At 42.8% G+C, this 15,359-nt stretch overlaps 1 long non-coding RNA gene across 2 annotated transcripts in view; it reads left to right on the top strand.

Annotated features, from left to right (window-relative positions):
• Positions 1–15,359, top strand: part of LOC121696254 — a 37,242-nt gene that overhangs the window by 16,832 nt on the left and 5,051 nt on the right. For both annotated transcript variants that reach the window (XR_006026270.1, XR_006026269.1), the window contains exon 5: positions 14,427–14,531. This is a non-coding gene — a long non-coding RNA (uncharacterized LOC121696254). The remainder of the gene's footprint in view (positions 1–14,426; positions 14,532–15,359) is intronic.

The following is a 15,359-nucleotide window of genomic DNA, read 5'->3' as shown; positions in this document are numbered from 1 at the left end:
TTGCATAGAGAAAGCAGTAAACAGAGTTGAAATATTACTTGGATGCTCTAGCTGGAATTTGATTAAATTATCTTACTGAACCGTTTAAACTGTAATGGTAAACAACATACAAATACTACGTATGTGTATGTTTCTAATATCCACCTTTGGTAAACTCTTTTCATCAATGACTACTGACAGAGTACAATTGTCAATGCTAACGTTATGTAAGGGATAACTGCCACTGCGGTGGCCCGATATATTAATGGGTGTTAATGGGTGAGGCGAAAGCAAAGAGACACAAAGCAGTTATCCTACCTATCCCCTGGTGTCCTCATGTATGTTGGCAAGAGTTTTGCATTTATAGCACACAAAGGATGGATGTGGTCAAGTTTAAAAAGAAGCCAACTTGTTCAGTTTTATGTACAACTCTCTTTGGTTACTGACAGTGATATCGGTGGGTAGTTAGCTTGGTTACGGTTGAAGCCATTGTTGAGAGGCTTGCTTTTTAGTTCAACCACTGTTTATATGCTTGTTAACGTTACCATTCAAAAGGGAATAAATAGGGATAAATAGGCCTAAAGGATTCCAATTTCACCTTTTGCTTTCTTCCTGTAGAGGACCTTGAAACACTATGTAGTTGAAAGCGATGAATCAAGGTAAATCATCATTTGATTGCTATAAATTTGAAATTGTACACACTACTAGTTGTACTTGTCAAATTGCTCTCTTCGTGTTACTTAGAGAGCTGACTGCTTTGACACGGACAGCAATTACATCATGTCATACCAAATAATTGAGATGTAAAGCCAGTAAGCTTAGACAGTGAGGTAGACATCCCTATTTATTTCATGGCTCTTCATAATGCTGCAGAATGCTCCATTCACTTGAATGAGCCTTTCCAATGCTCTGTGGTCTGATATTTCTCCATAACAGACCCTTGCTAAGTATAACAGACCGCTGTCAAGGAAAATGGGTTTTGTGCTTCTAATTCAGGTCTCTTACAGTATCACTCCGCAAGTACCGTAGTCCAGTCACTTCTTGCAATGGAACTTCTTTCAAAAGTGAAAGCAGACGGTTGATCAGCTGTGTTCTAAAGAATGTTTGATTCAAGTTCAGCGTGTGTTGCAAACTATTTGTTTCTCAGCAAAAGCCACAATGAAACGATAAGAAATAAATGCAGTCATATTTTTTCCTTTGTTAAGTAGCTGTGTAATAAGCGGGATAATGTATAGAGCGCCGGTCATTATTGACGCGACGGGGTCCTGTTCGCCCTGTTGGGACTTACAGTATTTTCCGAGAATGACCGGTGTTCTATACATGTGGAAGTGTGGAACTGTTGCATGTCATTCACCCCCTGCTAAAACTTTGAGGCCCATGTATGCGTATGCCTTAGCCCTGATACCATGGTAACAAGACTCGAGGTCGACGGTTAGTTATCCTGTTATCCTTAGCCTACACCAAAGCGAACAGATATCTCCTATGCCTCTTGAGAGATTTTCCGAGCTTCATAAATACCAGCGAACCCCCATGTCCACATAATAGCACTTGCTCAACCCCAGTAGGTCAACAGCGTGGAAGGCAATTGCAGGAAATCCAGCTGTTATGTCATTTTCAAGTATCTGCCCACCCAGGCCAAACATAGAACATTGGACTGAGCAACCCCTACGACAATAATCTTGATGGACATAACCACATAGCTGTGTTTGCCTGGAGACAAACATGAAATCACAGGAGCACGCTGGAGACGCTGTAAACAAATGCGATGTGGAGTGAGACCGTTTGGACACAGTCTTTGCCCCTGTCCACATGCCGCATATGGAGGGCCAGCCGCAGAGGTGGGCAAACACTCAGAGAGCCCATGGATCACCGTGTTTGCCTCCCTGGCACCATATCAGCACACTAGGCATGCAAAGAAATGACACCATTACCAGCAGCAGCATTAAAACTAAATGATGTTTTGAACACTGCTGCAGGATTTGATACACTTTTTTAAAAAGTGATTTTATTCATCTTATCAAAGACACATGCAACTGCACATGCAAATTGTGCTGTCTGGGATTCTGTCCAGGCTCTCCATTGCCATCAGGGGATTCTTAACCTTGCTACATGCATCTTCAACTATTGTAATACAGGCTTGTCTAGGGTAATGTTCAAAACAAAACATCGATGGAGAGGAGGATTAGTGAGGCAGATCAACAAAGACTCACCGAACCTGCACATTCCAGTCCACCTGCTGCAAGAGGCTCACAGTCAAATGTACAGAGTTGAACAGGTTTTCTCTTTCTCATTAGGTCAAATAAATGTAGAGCAATTAAAACCACTATAAATAGTAAATATAGAAATATTATATATAGAAATTCCAAACTTGTTTTTGTAAATGGATTTTTCTAAAAGCCACCATGCAGATCAAACCCTGACTGACACTACTGACAGGTTGCCATAATCTCCTCTAGCCAGCTAACCATGATTATAATCCAGTGGTTGGCCAGCCCCTCTCTAGCTGTTCCCAGGGTTAGGGTTAGGGTTAACCCTTTCATTCCAAACCGTGACCAACGGCAATCTCCCTTCTCCGCAGAACGCCTTAAAAAATAAGAAGAAACATGTCATGAATCGAAAAATAATCAGATTTTATAATCTTTACATATGTGATATGCCTCCGAATCAGAGCTAGTGAGCGGAGCTGAGCAGTGCAAATATCTCGCTTCTCGTTCAAGAATCAGTCAAATCGCCCCAACCGCCCCCCCCCCCCCGCCCCGGTGCAACCCACTGGCGAATATCGAAACCTGCAGAGGCCAGAAGCTTCTGCAGGTCATCCACAAGAGCTTTGGCTTCTTCTGGTGTTCGCAGACTCTGCAGACAGTTGTCGACATAAAAACACTGCTCAACTGAGAATCTCACCCTATCACCTTCATGGGTATGATCGACAACATGACGCTGCAGAGCATAAGTCGCACAACATGGACTACAGGTAGTCCCAAAGGGTAACACCAGCCATTCATACACTCTGGGGGATTGATCCACCTTCAGGTCCCGCTACACGAAACGCAATAGGGGACGATCACTTGGGAGCAGGCGCACCTGGTGAAACATCCCTTTGATGTCTCCACTCACCGCCACTGGATGTTCCCGAAATCTTAACAGTACTCCTAGGAGTGAGGCTCCCAGTGTAGGACCTGGCAGGAGGTACTGGTTTAAACTCTGGCCTTGCGTCTGGTGGGAACAATTAAAGACGATGCGGTACTTGTTGTTATGGTTGACCAGATGATGGGGAATATACCAGCATTCACCATCTGGGTTTGTCTCCTCTTGAACTTCTTGCACAATTCCTGCCTTTATTAGCTTCTCCATCTCCATCTTATAGGCTTCAGCTCGCAGGGGATCCTTCATTAGACGCCTCTCCGTACTGCGCAGGTTAGGCATTACTGACACCTTAGAGACATTCAGATGCGGTATGTTGCTGTGACGCAGTAAAGGCATTGCATATCGAAGGACACCTTCAACCTCAGTGCGAACAGTCTGTACGGCCAGCAGTTTAAGCGCCTCTTGATCTTGTTTGGACCTGGTCACCTCTTTCTCCTTTCTATGTGGTACGATGTCCAACTGTCAAAGTCTCTGAACATGTTTGAACAACTCATCAGCTTGTTGGGCCATGGCTGAAGTGAACAGACATTGCTGTGCAGGAACTGGCCGCCCCATGAACTTGACAGGCCCCTGGAGAGCCCATCCCAGTCTGGTGTGAATGGCGGCAGGCCCACCTGGTAGACCAAGTCTGACTGGCTCAACAGGGGTGATCAGATGAGGCTGGTCAGATCTGATAAGGAGTAGTGGCTGAGCATCGTTCAGAGGTTGGATAGGGAGACCAGTTAGGTGCTAATATTTTTTCCATAGATGCTCTAAAGGGTAAGAATGTTGCGCTAAACTGAGGCGCTCAGCTGTGAATGCATTAGCTATTGAATAGCTCAGCTGAGGTTTGGCTGGTGGAGAAACTCTGAAAGACACAGAGAAACCATGCAGTAATTGAATGTCCTGCCGGACTGTGCGCAGGGGGAGCGTTTCTGGGGTCCCTTGGATACCCAGTGACTTTTCTGCAGCTGGTAGAAGCATGGTCCTTTCTGACCCATCATCAAGTACTGCATAAGTATCCAAAGTCTGGCTTCCATAATGCACCAGAACAGGCACCACTTTCAACATGACTCGACTCCCAGTGGCCGGTCTATCCAGGTAAAGTGTGCTGGAAGCAGGGCTAGTAGTGCACTGCTCTTCTTTACTTCTGAGGTTTGCGGCTGCTTTTACAGGTCTGGCATTTACCTCATGGAGGGCCTGAAGATGCCTTCCCTGACAGAGACCGCATGTTTTTTTTTTAAGATTGCACTGAGCAGCTTGATGGGATCTGGCGCAACGCCAGCAGCGTTTGTTGTCTTGAATCCACTTCTTCAACTGGTCTGTGGATAGCTTTGTTATGGCATTGCACTGGCTAAGGAAATGTTCAGAATTATTACAGTAGGGACAGTAGGCCTTTGATTTGAGTTTCCCAGTTCCTTGCTTCACAGGCTGCTGTTCATCATGTGAGTCTTCTGCAGAGGCACCAGCTCCGAGCAGTATATAAGCAGTTTGCTTACTCGGTTTATCTTTCGTGCCCTTGGCGGGAGACATGGTGGTCAAAACTCTGGCACCATGATTCATAGCGCAGCCAATCTGATAACTCGTGCAAGGATGGTGTGGCTCCAGAATGTTGCAGTGTATAGCGGCGAAAGTCTGCCCGGTGTTCTGATGGGAGTTTGGTCAACAACCGTGCGACATGTGATCCGCACTGCTCGACTCGACATCTCCTTCTGGCCCCAAGGTCTTTAACAGGCCAACCAGTGACTGAACCTGCAGGGCATACCTCTGAAATGCAGCAGTGTCCCCACGTCTCACATCGGCTGCATCCAAGACACTTGCTATTTTCCTCAAGGCCAGCTGGTGGGGCTGACCATATTTCTCATGAAGAGCAGCCATAGTGTCTGTGTATGGCGTTGGGGAATTCAGGTAAGCATCTGCTATTAGCCGGGCCTGATCCTGGCCCTGATCCTGTCTTGTGTGTGATACTCTGGATACATCCCCAGTTGGGGTGATGAAGCATTCTCCGTGGCAAACTCACCAGGACCTCTCCCAACTCGTGGTGGGGCTAGCTGTGGTACCTCATGCTGAGCAGCATCCCCATGGGTCTTTCCTGGGTCAATCTGTGGTAAGTCAGGAGGGAAAAACTGGGTATCACCCTCTTGTGAGAGTGGACAGTCACTCTCCGGTGATGCTGGCCTCCTAGACTGGTCCCTCTCTCCATGACCCGACATAGGCGACGTGATAGTCTTGGAATCTGGGAGGTGGGTGTGTCTGACGCTTGGACCGGGCACCCGTCTCCATGTGCTGTTTCTAAATGTGGACTAAATGTGGTTGTAAAGACTCCGGTGTGTCAGTCAAAACACAAATGATGAGGAGACAGGATTTTGGAGTTACGTTTCTTTTACCTCCGAATGCAATGTAGTCTGTAATACATAGAAAGTAACCAAAACGCATATTACAATCAGGGTATTATCAAATACAAAGGCAATGCAACATAAATTGGAGGCACATTGTACACCAGAACATAAAATTGACATGGCAGACAGCCAATGACTTCTCTACTGGTCGCTCAAACACAACCATGAAACAGTGCAATGGCTGCTATATGCAAGGGCAAGTGCTATCACATGTCTACAAAGAAATGACGGTTAAACTAGCAATTATACAGTAACTATACAATATATCTCTACAATTTCGCTAGCAGACAACAATAGAAAGGAGATGCTAACACACTGCAAGAAAACACTGCTTTATGCATTTAATCTCCGTCTGTTAATCACGCATTTCTCCCGAACCTCCACGATTATAATTAAATTACTGCCTGCACATTTACCTCGCGGTTACCATCATCATTCACAATAGCACTTTAGAACATTCATTACTTACATTATGCCATGCACTAGCACTCGTGGCAACTTCAATATTACGAACAGGAAATTTCTCTGTGTAAACCTTTCTCTGCGTAAAACTGACCACACTAACGTTCCCCTTCTTCTTCACTGTCTGAACTATTTTGCGGGGAATTCCTGCGCAATGAACATGTGACTCGGCATCTACCAATGGGTCATGGCTACGTATTAAAGACATAGTCACACAATTTACACATAATAAATGAACATATTAATAGAAATTAGGAACCATAATTATAATGCTAATATTAACTAGAAAATGTAATTTCGAGGAAATTACCAGTGCATGAAAATATAAATATACTGTATATTAACATAAATTGCAAAACAAACTTTTATTTGGAAACAGTTGGCAGGAGTCATAGTTGATAACAACTGACAGTTGAAATGTCTAAACAGTTAAATAGTTGAGTAGTTTAAATAGTTAAATTATTTAATAGTGAATTATTGTAGTGAGGACATTTATTTTGAAACAGTTGTGGGCAGAGGAAATAGGAACAGAATCTGTAGTCTTAATAGAGCCAGATTGTATGCTTAAAGCCTGAGACAGAGTATATAGTTTAAAAGTTGAATTTAGATAGTGTAATGGATGTTGATAGACAGAAAGTTGAATGGATGTTGATAGGCAGATTGTTTAATGGGTGGATGAGTGAATGGTTTGAAGAGGATGAATGGATAGAAAGTTGGATGGAATGTGCCTTATATCCTTGTAGAATGGAGAGACACAGAGAAAGTTGGCCTAGTTAAGCAGAAAGCAGTTGATACAGGTGTAACTGGCCCTTTGATGGGTCCAAGTAGTGAGCAGCTGGAAGTTGATACAGGTGCAAATCAAGTTAATTAGCCCATTGTGATGTCATCAGCCCATGTTAAGTCTATGGGGAAAAATAAGCTTGTTTTTTATTAATATCTCAAAAAGTATAAAGTTTACAAAAGTGAAAAATACATTCCCCACGTGTCCTTTTCAAGAACTACGTTACAAAGTTTGAACGAAGTTTCTACGTTAAACGGTTGAATTAGACGCAGAAATTTGGTGGGAAGAAGAAGAAGAAGAAGAAGACTTCGGATAACAGAACAGTGCATTTTCATGCACTGTAACTAGATTAGTCCAAGGAGCCTTTTCTACAGGTATACTGTCAAACATTCTGTCATTGTATTTGACTTTACTTTCTAAATAACATGCCTTTTCTGGGCAGACAATATTCGCAACTTCCAGCATGAGAGTTCACTTTCAGTCTTTCAGAAACTCTTCCTCATTTAAATTCCCATTGCTTCGCCTTCGCCTACCATATTATAACTTCACTCCACACTCCACAGCTTATACCTTCATGGCTGCGTGCGTCACATTCTCTTCTGGCTCTTGGAAAAAGTTCAACGGAAAGACTTCAAACTTCCAAGTTATGATGCTTTTCCCTCCGTTTCGCTGGCTTCTCTTCTGCATGTTTGGTGGTGTAATGGGGCTTTACATGTTTTCTCGGACTGATTGTTGCCTCCGTAACCACTACAAAGAAGGAATCACATTCTCCCCTTTACTTGAAACTGATGCACCTGGTCAGCATATCCAGATTGTCATGTTTACTTACATTTATAGTTTAGTGACCACTACTGTAGCCTGTATTTGCTTTCCCCTGGTTTTCCCTTCTGATTATTTTGGTTGGCAAACCCACAGAAATATAAACTGACACAATTGAAGTTATGCAATCTGCTAGCATTAATTGAATATTCATACCTCCATCATCAAGTTTGCAGATGACACAGTGATCTTGGGCCTGATTAGTAACAACAATGAAAAGCTCTACTTGGATCAGGTTGATGAGGTGACACAGTGGTGTCAATCTAACAGCTGGACACTGAATTGTCAATAAAACCAAGGAAATGGTAGTGGATTACAGAAGGCAGCAGCAGAACTACAGTTACACCCCACTAATGATCAGCGGGCAACCTGTAGAAAGAGTCACAAGTTTTAAATACCTTGGTGTCCACATTACTGAAGACTTAACATGGACTGTTAACCCTTTAGGCGCCAGAGGTTTTTTTCCGAAACGATCAATTTTGACATCTTCATTTCAAAAGGCTATATCTTAAAATTGATCAGAGATAGAGACTTTCTGTAAATTAGAGAAATATTAAGGATGACCCAAAGTTTATGTAGAGATTAAATGTTTATATCTAATTTGCATATTATGACGTCATATGGTGGCGGCCATCTTGGATTATAGAATTTTCATGAAAAGTCGCATGTTTGAATGATAAAATGCACCACTTCTTTCCCCCCAAAATGTCCCTCACTTTCTGTATGCTATATTGCACAATACTGAATGCTCAGGTAAATAGTAAGTAGTGAACAAACTGTGTAAATCATTACTAATAAATGGCAGAAACAAACCAAATGCATGTAGCGGTAGACTGGCCTTTTGCTGTAGAGATTTTCCATTTACTACATACAGTAGGCACTCTGATTCCATGTATGGGGCACATATATATATTATTCAGATGACACACAAACACAAGTAGACAAGACCTGTTTAGTTCAAAAGCTCATTTGCCACGGCAAGGCACAGATCAGGAGTGAGATGACGAGACAAGACAAGAGACAATGTTAGTATTTTTGTTGTTTTTGTTGATGTTTTTTGTTTTTTTTCTTAGCTGACAAAGACACACACATCACAAGGACATGAACACACAAAAAGGAACACATAGTGTACTGTATGTCCTAAATGATCAGGGAAGTAGATAGCAAATCAACAGTGTAAATCATTACTAAATGGCTGACTTTTTTGTGTTTTTTTATGTAGCAGGCCTTTTGCTGTAGAGATAATGACTCCCTATCCCTATCCATACAGGGCCGGCATTCCCATCATCTTGTGATAGACTATGCATGACCTAATGTGTGTGTGTGTGTGTGTGTGGGAGAGGGAGAGAGCGTGTCACCACCTCCACCATGCGAGCAGCATGGCCAGATCTGCCTCGCGCGCGCCGAGTGGAGAGCATTTGCGCAGCTCGGACTAGGCCTACTGTCATTCTCATTGCGACTCCCCACACTGCCACTACGTTCCCCCCTAACTGTCCTATGAGCACTTCGACCTCGTCTAACATACCCAGTGGCATTAGACAAAGGCTCCACCACGTTACTGTCGCCGCGATTGTGGAGAGGTACACGTTCAGAAGACAGAAGCTAGCGCTATGGATATTAGGCTACCTCCAGCCTCGTTCGCCACACCACTAACACCCTGCTAACTTCCCGATGAACACTCCGAACCCGTGAAACATTATTCCCACCAGTGACATTGGGCAAACGATTCAACGTTTGTGCTTGGTGTAAGCTAAACTATGGAGTAAACTCTCACTTTGTCCAGCTGCATCATTGCAAGGCAGGGACACGTCTGAAGCCTCACTAAACGAATCACCGTCATTTTCTGAAGGCAGATATTCCCCTTCAGAATCAGGGTCCGCGAATAGAAGACCCAACACTTCATTTCAGGTAAACTTTTTTGATGCCATTAGACGATAATCTAATGCAAATACTCGCTGACGCTGACAATATCGCTCTGACAAAGTGGCTCACACGCACACTAGCTCCGGTATTTCATGCACTGATTCAATGCGCTGTAGCTAGAAAGTTTTGTTTAAAGCGTGTCCTTTTTTCGACTCGGGGATGACGTATGACATGTCTGCCATCTAGTGGAGTGGAAGTCGAACGAAATATGACACCCTATTTGACTAAATCGGCCGTTTTATTCAGTACCGCATCTTGTCGACTATAGTCGACTGTGGCGCCTAGAGGGTTAACACTCAATATGTTCTAAAGAAGTCCAGACAACGACTCTACTTCCTTCGTCAGCTAAGGAAATTCAAAGTTTCTACATCCATCATGAAGGCCTTCTACACTTCAGCGGTTGAGAGTGTTCTAACTGGTAGCATCATCACCTGGTATGGGAACTCCACAGTTAGAGATTGTAGTACTCTGCAGAGAGTAGTGCGCTCAGCTGAACATACTATAAGAACTCAACTCCCTGCTCTACAAGATATCTATTCCAGAAGAGTACTCCTAACAGCCCAAAAGATTCTGAAGGACTCTTCTCATCCTAACAATGGATTATTCCTACCGCTGAAATCAAGAAGACGCCTATGTAGTCACAAAGCCAGAACTGAGAGACTTTTTATCCCCAGGCCATCCGAACTCTGAACTCACACTATACTGACTTTGCACACATTCACTCCTCAGCACTCAAGACCCCCCCACACACACACACCTACATGACTTTTAGCACTTTTACATCCCTCTCCCTATGCTACAGACCTTTTATTTATTTTCTTATTTCATCACACGTCAAAACACACACACACACACACACACACACACATATCTGACTTTCTCCAACTTTTGCATATCTCCATAGAACTTTTTATTTATTATTTTTGATTTCTCCTCCATCTATCTACCCATGTCCTTGATTGCCTAGCCTTTCTGCCAATGGCAACGGAGTTTGTGCTTGGAACTTCATTCAAAAGTGAAAGCAGACGGTTGATCAGCTGTGTTCTAAAGAATGTTTGATTCAAGTTCAGCGTGTGTTCCGAACTATTTGTTTCTCAGCAAAAGCCACGACGAAACGGTAACAAATAAGTGTAAAGAGACATCATGGAGTTTATTTTTTCGTTTTGGCAAGTAGCCGTATAATAAGCGGGATAATGTATAGAACGCCGGTCATCATGGGAAAATAAGTCCCTTCAGGGCGAAACAAGACCCCTCCGCTGGCGCGTCGGGGTCCGGTTCGCCCTGTCGGGACTTATTTTCCCCATAATGACCGGCATTCTATACATTATCCCTTACATATTGTTCTATTGTATTTAAAGTTGATTTTTCAAGAAAAATCACTTTTCACTACTATCTTGCTTCATGTCCCTTCATTTGTCAAAAATGTTTTTTTAACCTAACATATACACTTTAAGCTAACAGGAAAAAAAAATGCAAGATTGATGTGCAGGCTGAATCTCTTTACAAATGTAAATAAGCAAGGGGCTGTACAAAACTCATGGGCCACTAGTTTCAGACCATAGGTAGAGACCAAAATGTATGATTGTCACAAAAAAGACCCAAGCCACCCAAGACAGTTGTCTGTTTTGTGTCTTGCCATATTGTATTTCATGGTCTGGTCACACATTTTACCGTGGTCATATTCTGACTGCCTTTGAACAAAGGGGTAATATATTGGGCATCCATGTGTAAAATGGATACTTTATACCTCCACAAGTGCAGTTGTGCAGATCAGTGGACTTGCATTACTCTTGAAATGTTGGTATTGATCTTCAATTTAACAATGGGAACCATAATGTGAAATATTACCATAAAAATGTCTTGCACACATTTCACTGTGATATTGTGTCCATCACTGTGATCTGACGTAATAACAAATAATCAAAGTGTTCTCCTCTTCACTGGACAGATGCCTCTTGCATGTTCTCCTAAACTTCCCCCCAGCTCAAAAGTCTCTGTCACCCGTTATTAAGTCAGTAATTTGACTAATTTATGTATCAGGACCATCTGTGCTCCTTCCGGATAAAGGGAGTCAACCCAGAGACAGTCACTCAGGCTGATTTCATCTGGCCCCTCTGACAAGCCACCAATCACCAGAGGAAGGTCAGATCCCACAGGATGGAGCCCCATGCCGTAAAACATCCTAAATCTGACACTGTGGCTTTGTAGAAAGGTCAGGCTCCTGTTTCTCCCCCACCCCAACTCAATCTGCACCCCACCCTCCCGAAACCCCCTTGATGCTGCCCTGCCCTGTGTAAATGAAATCACCTAAACAGCCTCAATCACTCCAGCCAAGTGTGGCATTTCATCTCATCATATTTATGGTGGACCCTCCCAACCAATGTTTTACGTTCAGAGTCAACTGCAACTTTAACAGTCACACCGTCACTTCCCAGCACAAAACCGTCCGGTCCCTGTCATGATGTGAGCACAAGATATATTGCATAGAACTTCCATACTTAAAAGAGCTTGGATTTTTTTCACTCCTTTTTTTACGACTTAAAGAGTGTAACATTTATGACCACATCCTGTTGCAAATCATGCTGGAAATGTCAGCTGTGCTCAGGAGTCCATAAAGATCTGCAATGTGGGTTGAGAAGTGAGTCGAACATGATTGTTTGAACAGATATTGCAAAAGGGTTACACTGCTGCCAAGGCTGTCCTCTGTGCATCTGTAGCCTGCCAGTGTGTGGAATGGGCCTCACTGACACCAGACCCTTCTCAATTGAGGATGGGTCTGGAAAAGGTTCTTTGACTTACAACTTCTAGCAGGGGCATAACTTAAAACTCAAAATTAAATTTAAATTGGTGCATTAAACTTTTACCAATTTTTTTCAGAAGTGTAGCAATCTTGTAAACAAAGGTTATAAATGCAGTTTACTCAATTCCAAAGAAATACACGTCCATGCCGGATTAGTGATTTGTATTTGCGTGCCTGTGTTTTAGGGACATTGGAAATGGGCTTCAGTGGCCTCTTGGCCAGACGGACCTGCAGAGCAAATCACAAATTTGCCGAAGGTTGGAATGGGTGTTCCATGTGGCCCTCTGCATTGATCTGTGTTACGGCTCCTACACACAGCTGCGTGCATTGCATTGCTGGAGACGCATCCCATTCACTTTACATGGGCTCACGTCATCCGTTGCCAAACTGAATTGTGGGTCCGTCGCGTCGCGTTTCTCCCGTCGCTCGCAGAGAAGTTCAGCTGTTGCTGCACCGACAGACGGCACCGGCCAATCAAGCCAATCTATGGACGGCACCAATCAATCACATTACGGTTTTACTTCAAGTCATTTGCATAGCTACCGTCGGGAACACCCACTGGCATGCATTGACGGAACGCAACTGTGTGTAGGAGCTGTTAGTCTGAGACCTGTGCGGTTCCACCTGCCAGTCCCACTGGCCTTACAATGCCTATTACCCACACCTTTTATCACCTTGCCACCTCAGTTAGGAGCTCCAGGGGCGCAGGGGGAGAGGGCACCTGGTATACATCAGGAAACACATTCACATCCAAAACTTTGTCTACTGGACAACCAAGCAATGTGCATGTAATTGGACATTTAGTCTAGTCCACAGAATTCCTTGGCATGTAGAGACAAAATATGCATGATAACAGTTAAAGTCAGTGGTGTAGTCTATGTAGAACGCAGGTATACACCGTATACTCACCTCAAAATGTTGGTTATTTCAGTATACCCACCTAAAATGTTCAGTATACCCACTTAAAATTCATTTTTCAATATTTAGGAAAACATGCCAGTGAATTTCGCTAGGTAGCCTTCCCCCCGACCCCGAGCTGCCAGGTTAAAGCAGCAGCACAGCAGCGTTCCAGGTTTTTAGTTGGGGACAAGGATGGCCAGGCGCAAAGGACTGCAAGCCCTTCTGAACTTTTTTAAGGTTGCCCGACCTGACGTTTCCGAAGGTAGCTGCTAAGAGTCAAAAACATAATTCACGCTTTTTATGAGACTTGTATTGCTACCAAGTTACCCTTCTAGGTTGTTTAATGTGTGGACATAACACAGTAATAACACAGGCTAGTCATGCTGTAGTCTAGCTTTCGTTCTTCTCTCAATACTAGCAAGCTAACGTACTCTGATCCACGCTACCCTACTTAGTTTTAATTTCTGGACGTTTGTTTATCTGGGATTCTTCTTTGGGAATAACTCCTAATCGCCATGTCTGTCTGTAAACGGTCTACATGATGTGTACTGTGGCTGTCTGGATTAAGTATCTATCATGAACTTTATTTACTAGCCAGAACCATGCTATCTCCATGGTATGCATGGATGGAGAGATATATTATCTGTACTTATGGGTAATAACATTATCTACCACACTGTTTTTTTTTTTTATCTGATGTATTTTATTGAGCATTTATAATACAGATACATTCATTGATACATTTCAGGCTCTTTTTTGTTTACAAGTGTGTTCATAAAATGTAAAAGGATATTGTATTTTGATAAAACGAAACAGAAAAAAACAAACAAACAGACAATGTACCACAAAGAACATACTAGGTTGACTAGGACCCTTCTCCCTCTTCCCAACCCCTGAAGACCCTACTCTTAACTATATCAGTGTTGCTTACTACATATTAAGAGACGGGATTTTGCATTTATCTACCACACTGTTACTGCAATACAATGCCAGATGCAAAAACCTTTAGTGCATGTAATGAGTTTAAATGAGTTAAAACAGGCTATATTTCTATTGATCAACATTTAAAAATCAGCTAATCTAATTTTGTTTGGGCTTGACTTGCTGTAGGCCTACTCGATAGTAACATTTTTGATTGTCATAGATGAAAATGCTTAAAATTGGCCTATTTTTGTCATAGCTTTTAGAGGGCTTTGCATCTGAACTCATATGAAACAGAGTTGTTCATTGTTTTCTCTAGATGGCAGTGGCAGTCAACAACAAGGTGCAAGGGGAGCTGGAGGGGACCTTGACACTGAGATGGTGGACCAGCAGGAGCAAGCAGGAACTTCAAGGGCTGGAGAGGGTATTTGATGATTATTTACTATTGGTTTTATTTTTCATTTATGAAATAAATTGACATGTCGAAGACACACAACCTGTCTCAAGATGTGATGGTGTTCTGCTGCTTTAAAACAATCACTCTGTTAGGCCTTGCTCTATGAGAGATGAGTACAAAGTGCCACATGGAGTTCCATTGCCTTTGAGATACACAGCACACAGCTGTCCCTCACGCATGCAGGTAAGTGCAAATCTGCGACCCCCACAAACATTTTTGTCCCTTAATATTGGTCCCGAGGGGTCGAGTCCCGACCCCTAGTTTGGTAACCACTGAGCAAAAAGTAGACTACACCACTGGTTCAAGTGGACTCACATCTCACAATGTTTGTTAGCTGATGATTTCCCAAGACTGGAGCAAATCATTCTTAGCATTATAATGTGTTTATACCATGAAGATGTGATGTTGGGATTGTAAAGTTAAGGATATAAAGGGATTCTTTTTTTTCTTCTCACATGACTCTTCTTTCTTCGGCCATCAAACATACAGCGGGAGACACTTGTTATAAACCTTCTGTCATCCAACAATCAGTAATTGGAGACATTTAATGGATTTTGTGTTATGATTACCCCGTTTCAATTTGGTTAAAAGCTGTACAATAATCAATTAAGGAACTGAACACGAAGCTACTGAGTCACAGACAAACCACATAATTAGTTGGTATCAAATGCGCTCAAATAGGGAATTAAGACAGACAACATTATTGGAATGCAGTAATTGCTTAAGTGGAAGTACCACATAACAGACAATGATTATTCTCTATATTCATATTGATCTCCTGTCATCTACACAATG

This window comes from Alosa sapidissima, chromosome 21 (assembly GCF_018492685.1).
Source record: "Alosa sapidissima isolate fAloSap1 chromosome 21, fAloSap1.pri, whole genome shotgun sequence".
In the NCBI taxonomy this organism is placed as follows: domain Eukaryota; kingdom Metazoa; phylum Chordata; class Actinopteri; order Clupeiformes; family Clupeidae; genus Alosa; species Alosa sapidissima.
The sequence above is the reverse complement of the archived record's forward strand: the minus strand, read 5'-3'. Positions and strand labels throughout refer to the sequence as shown.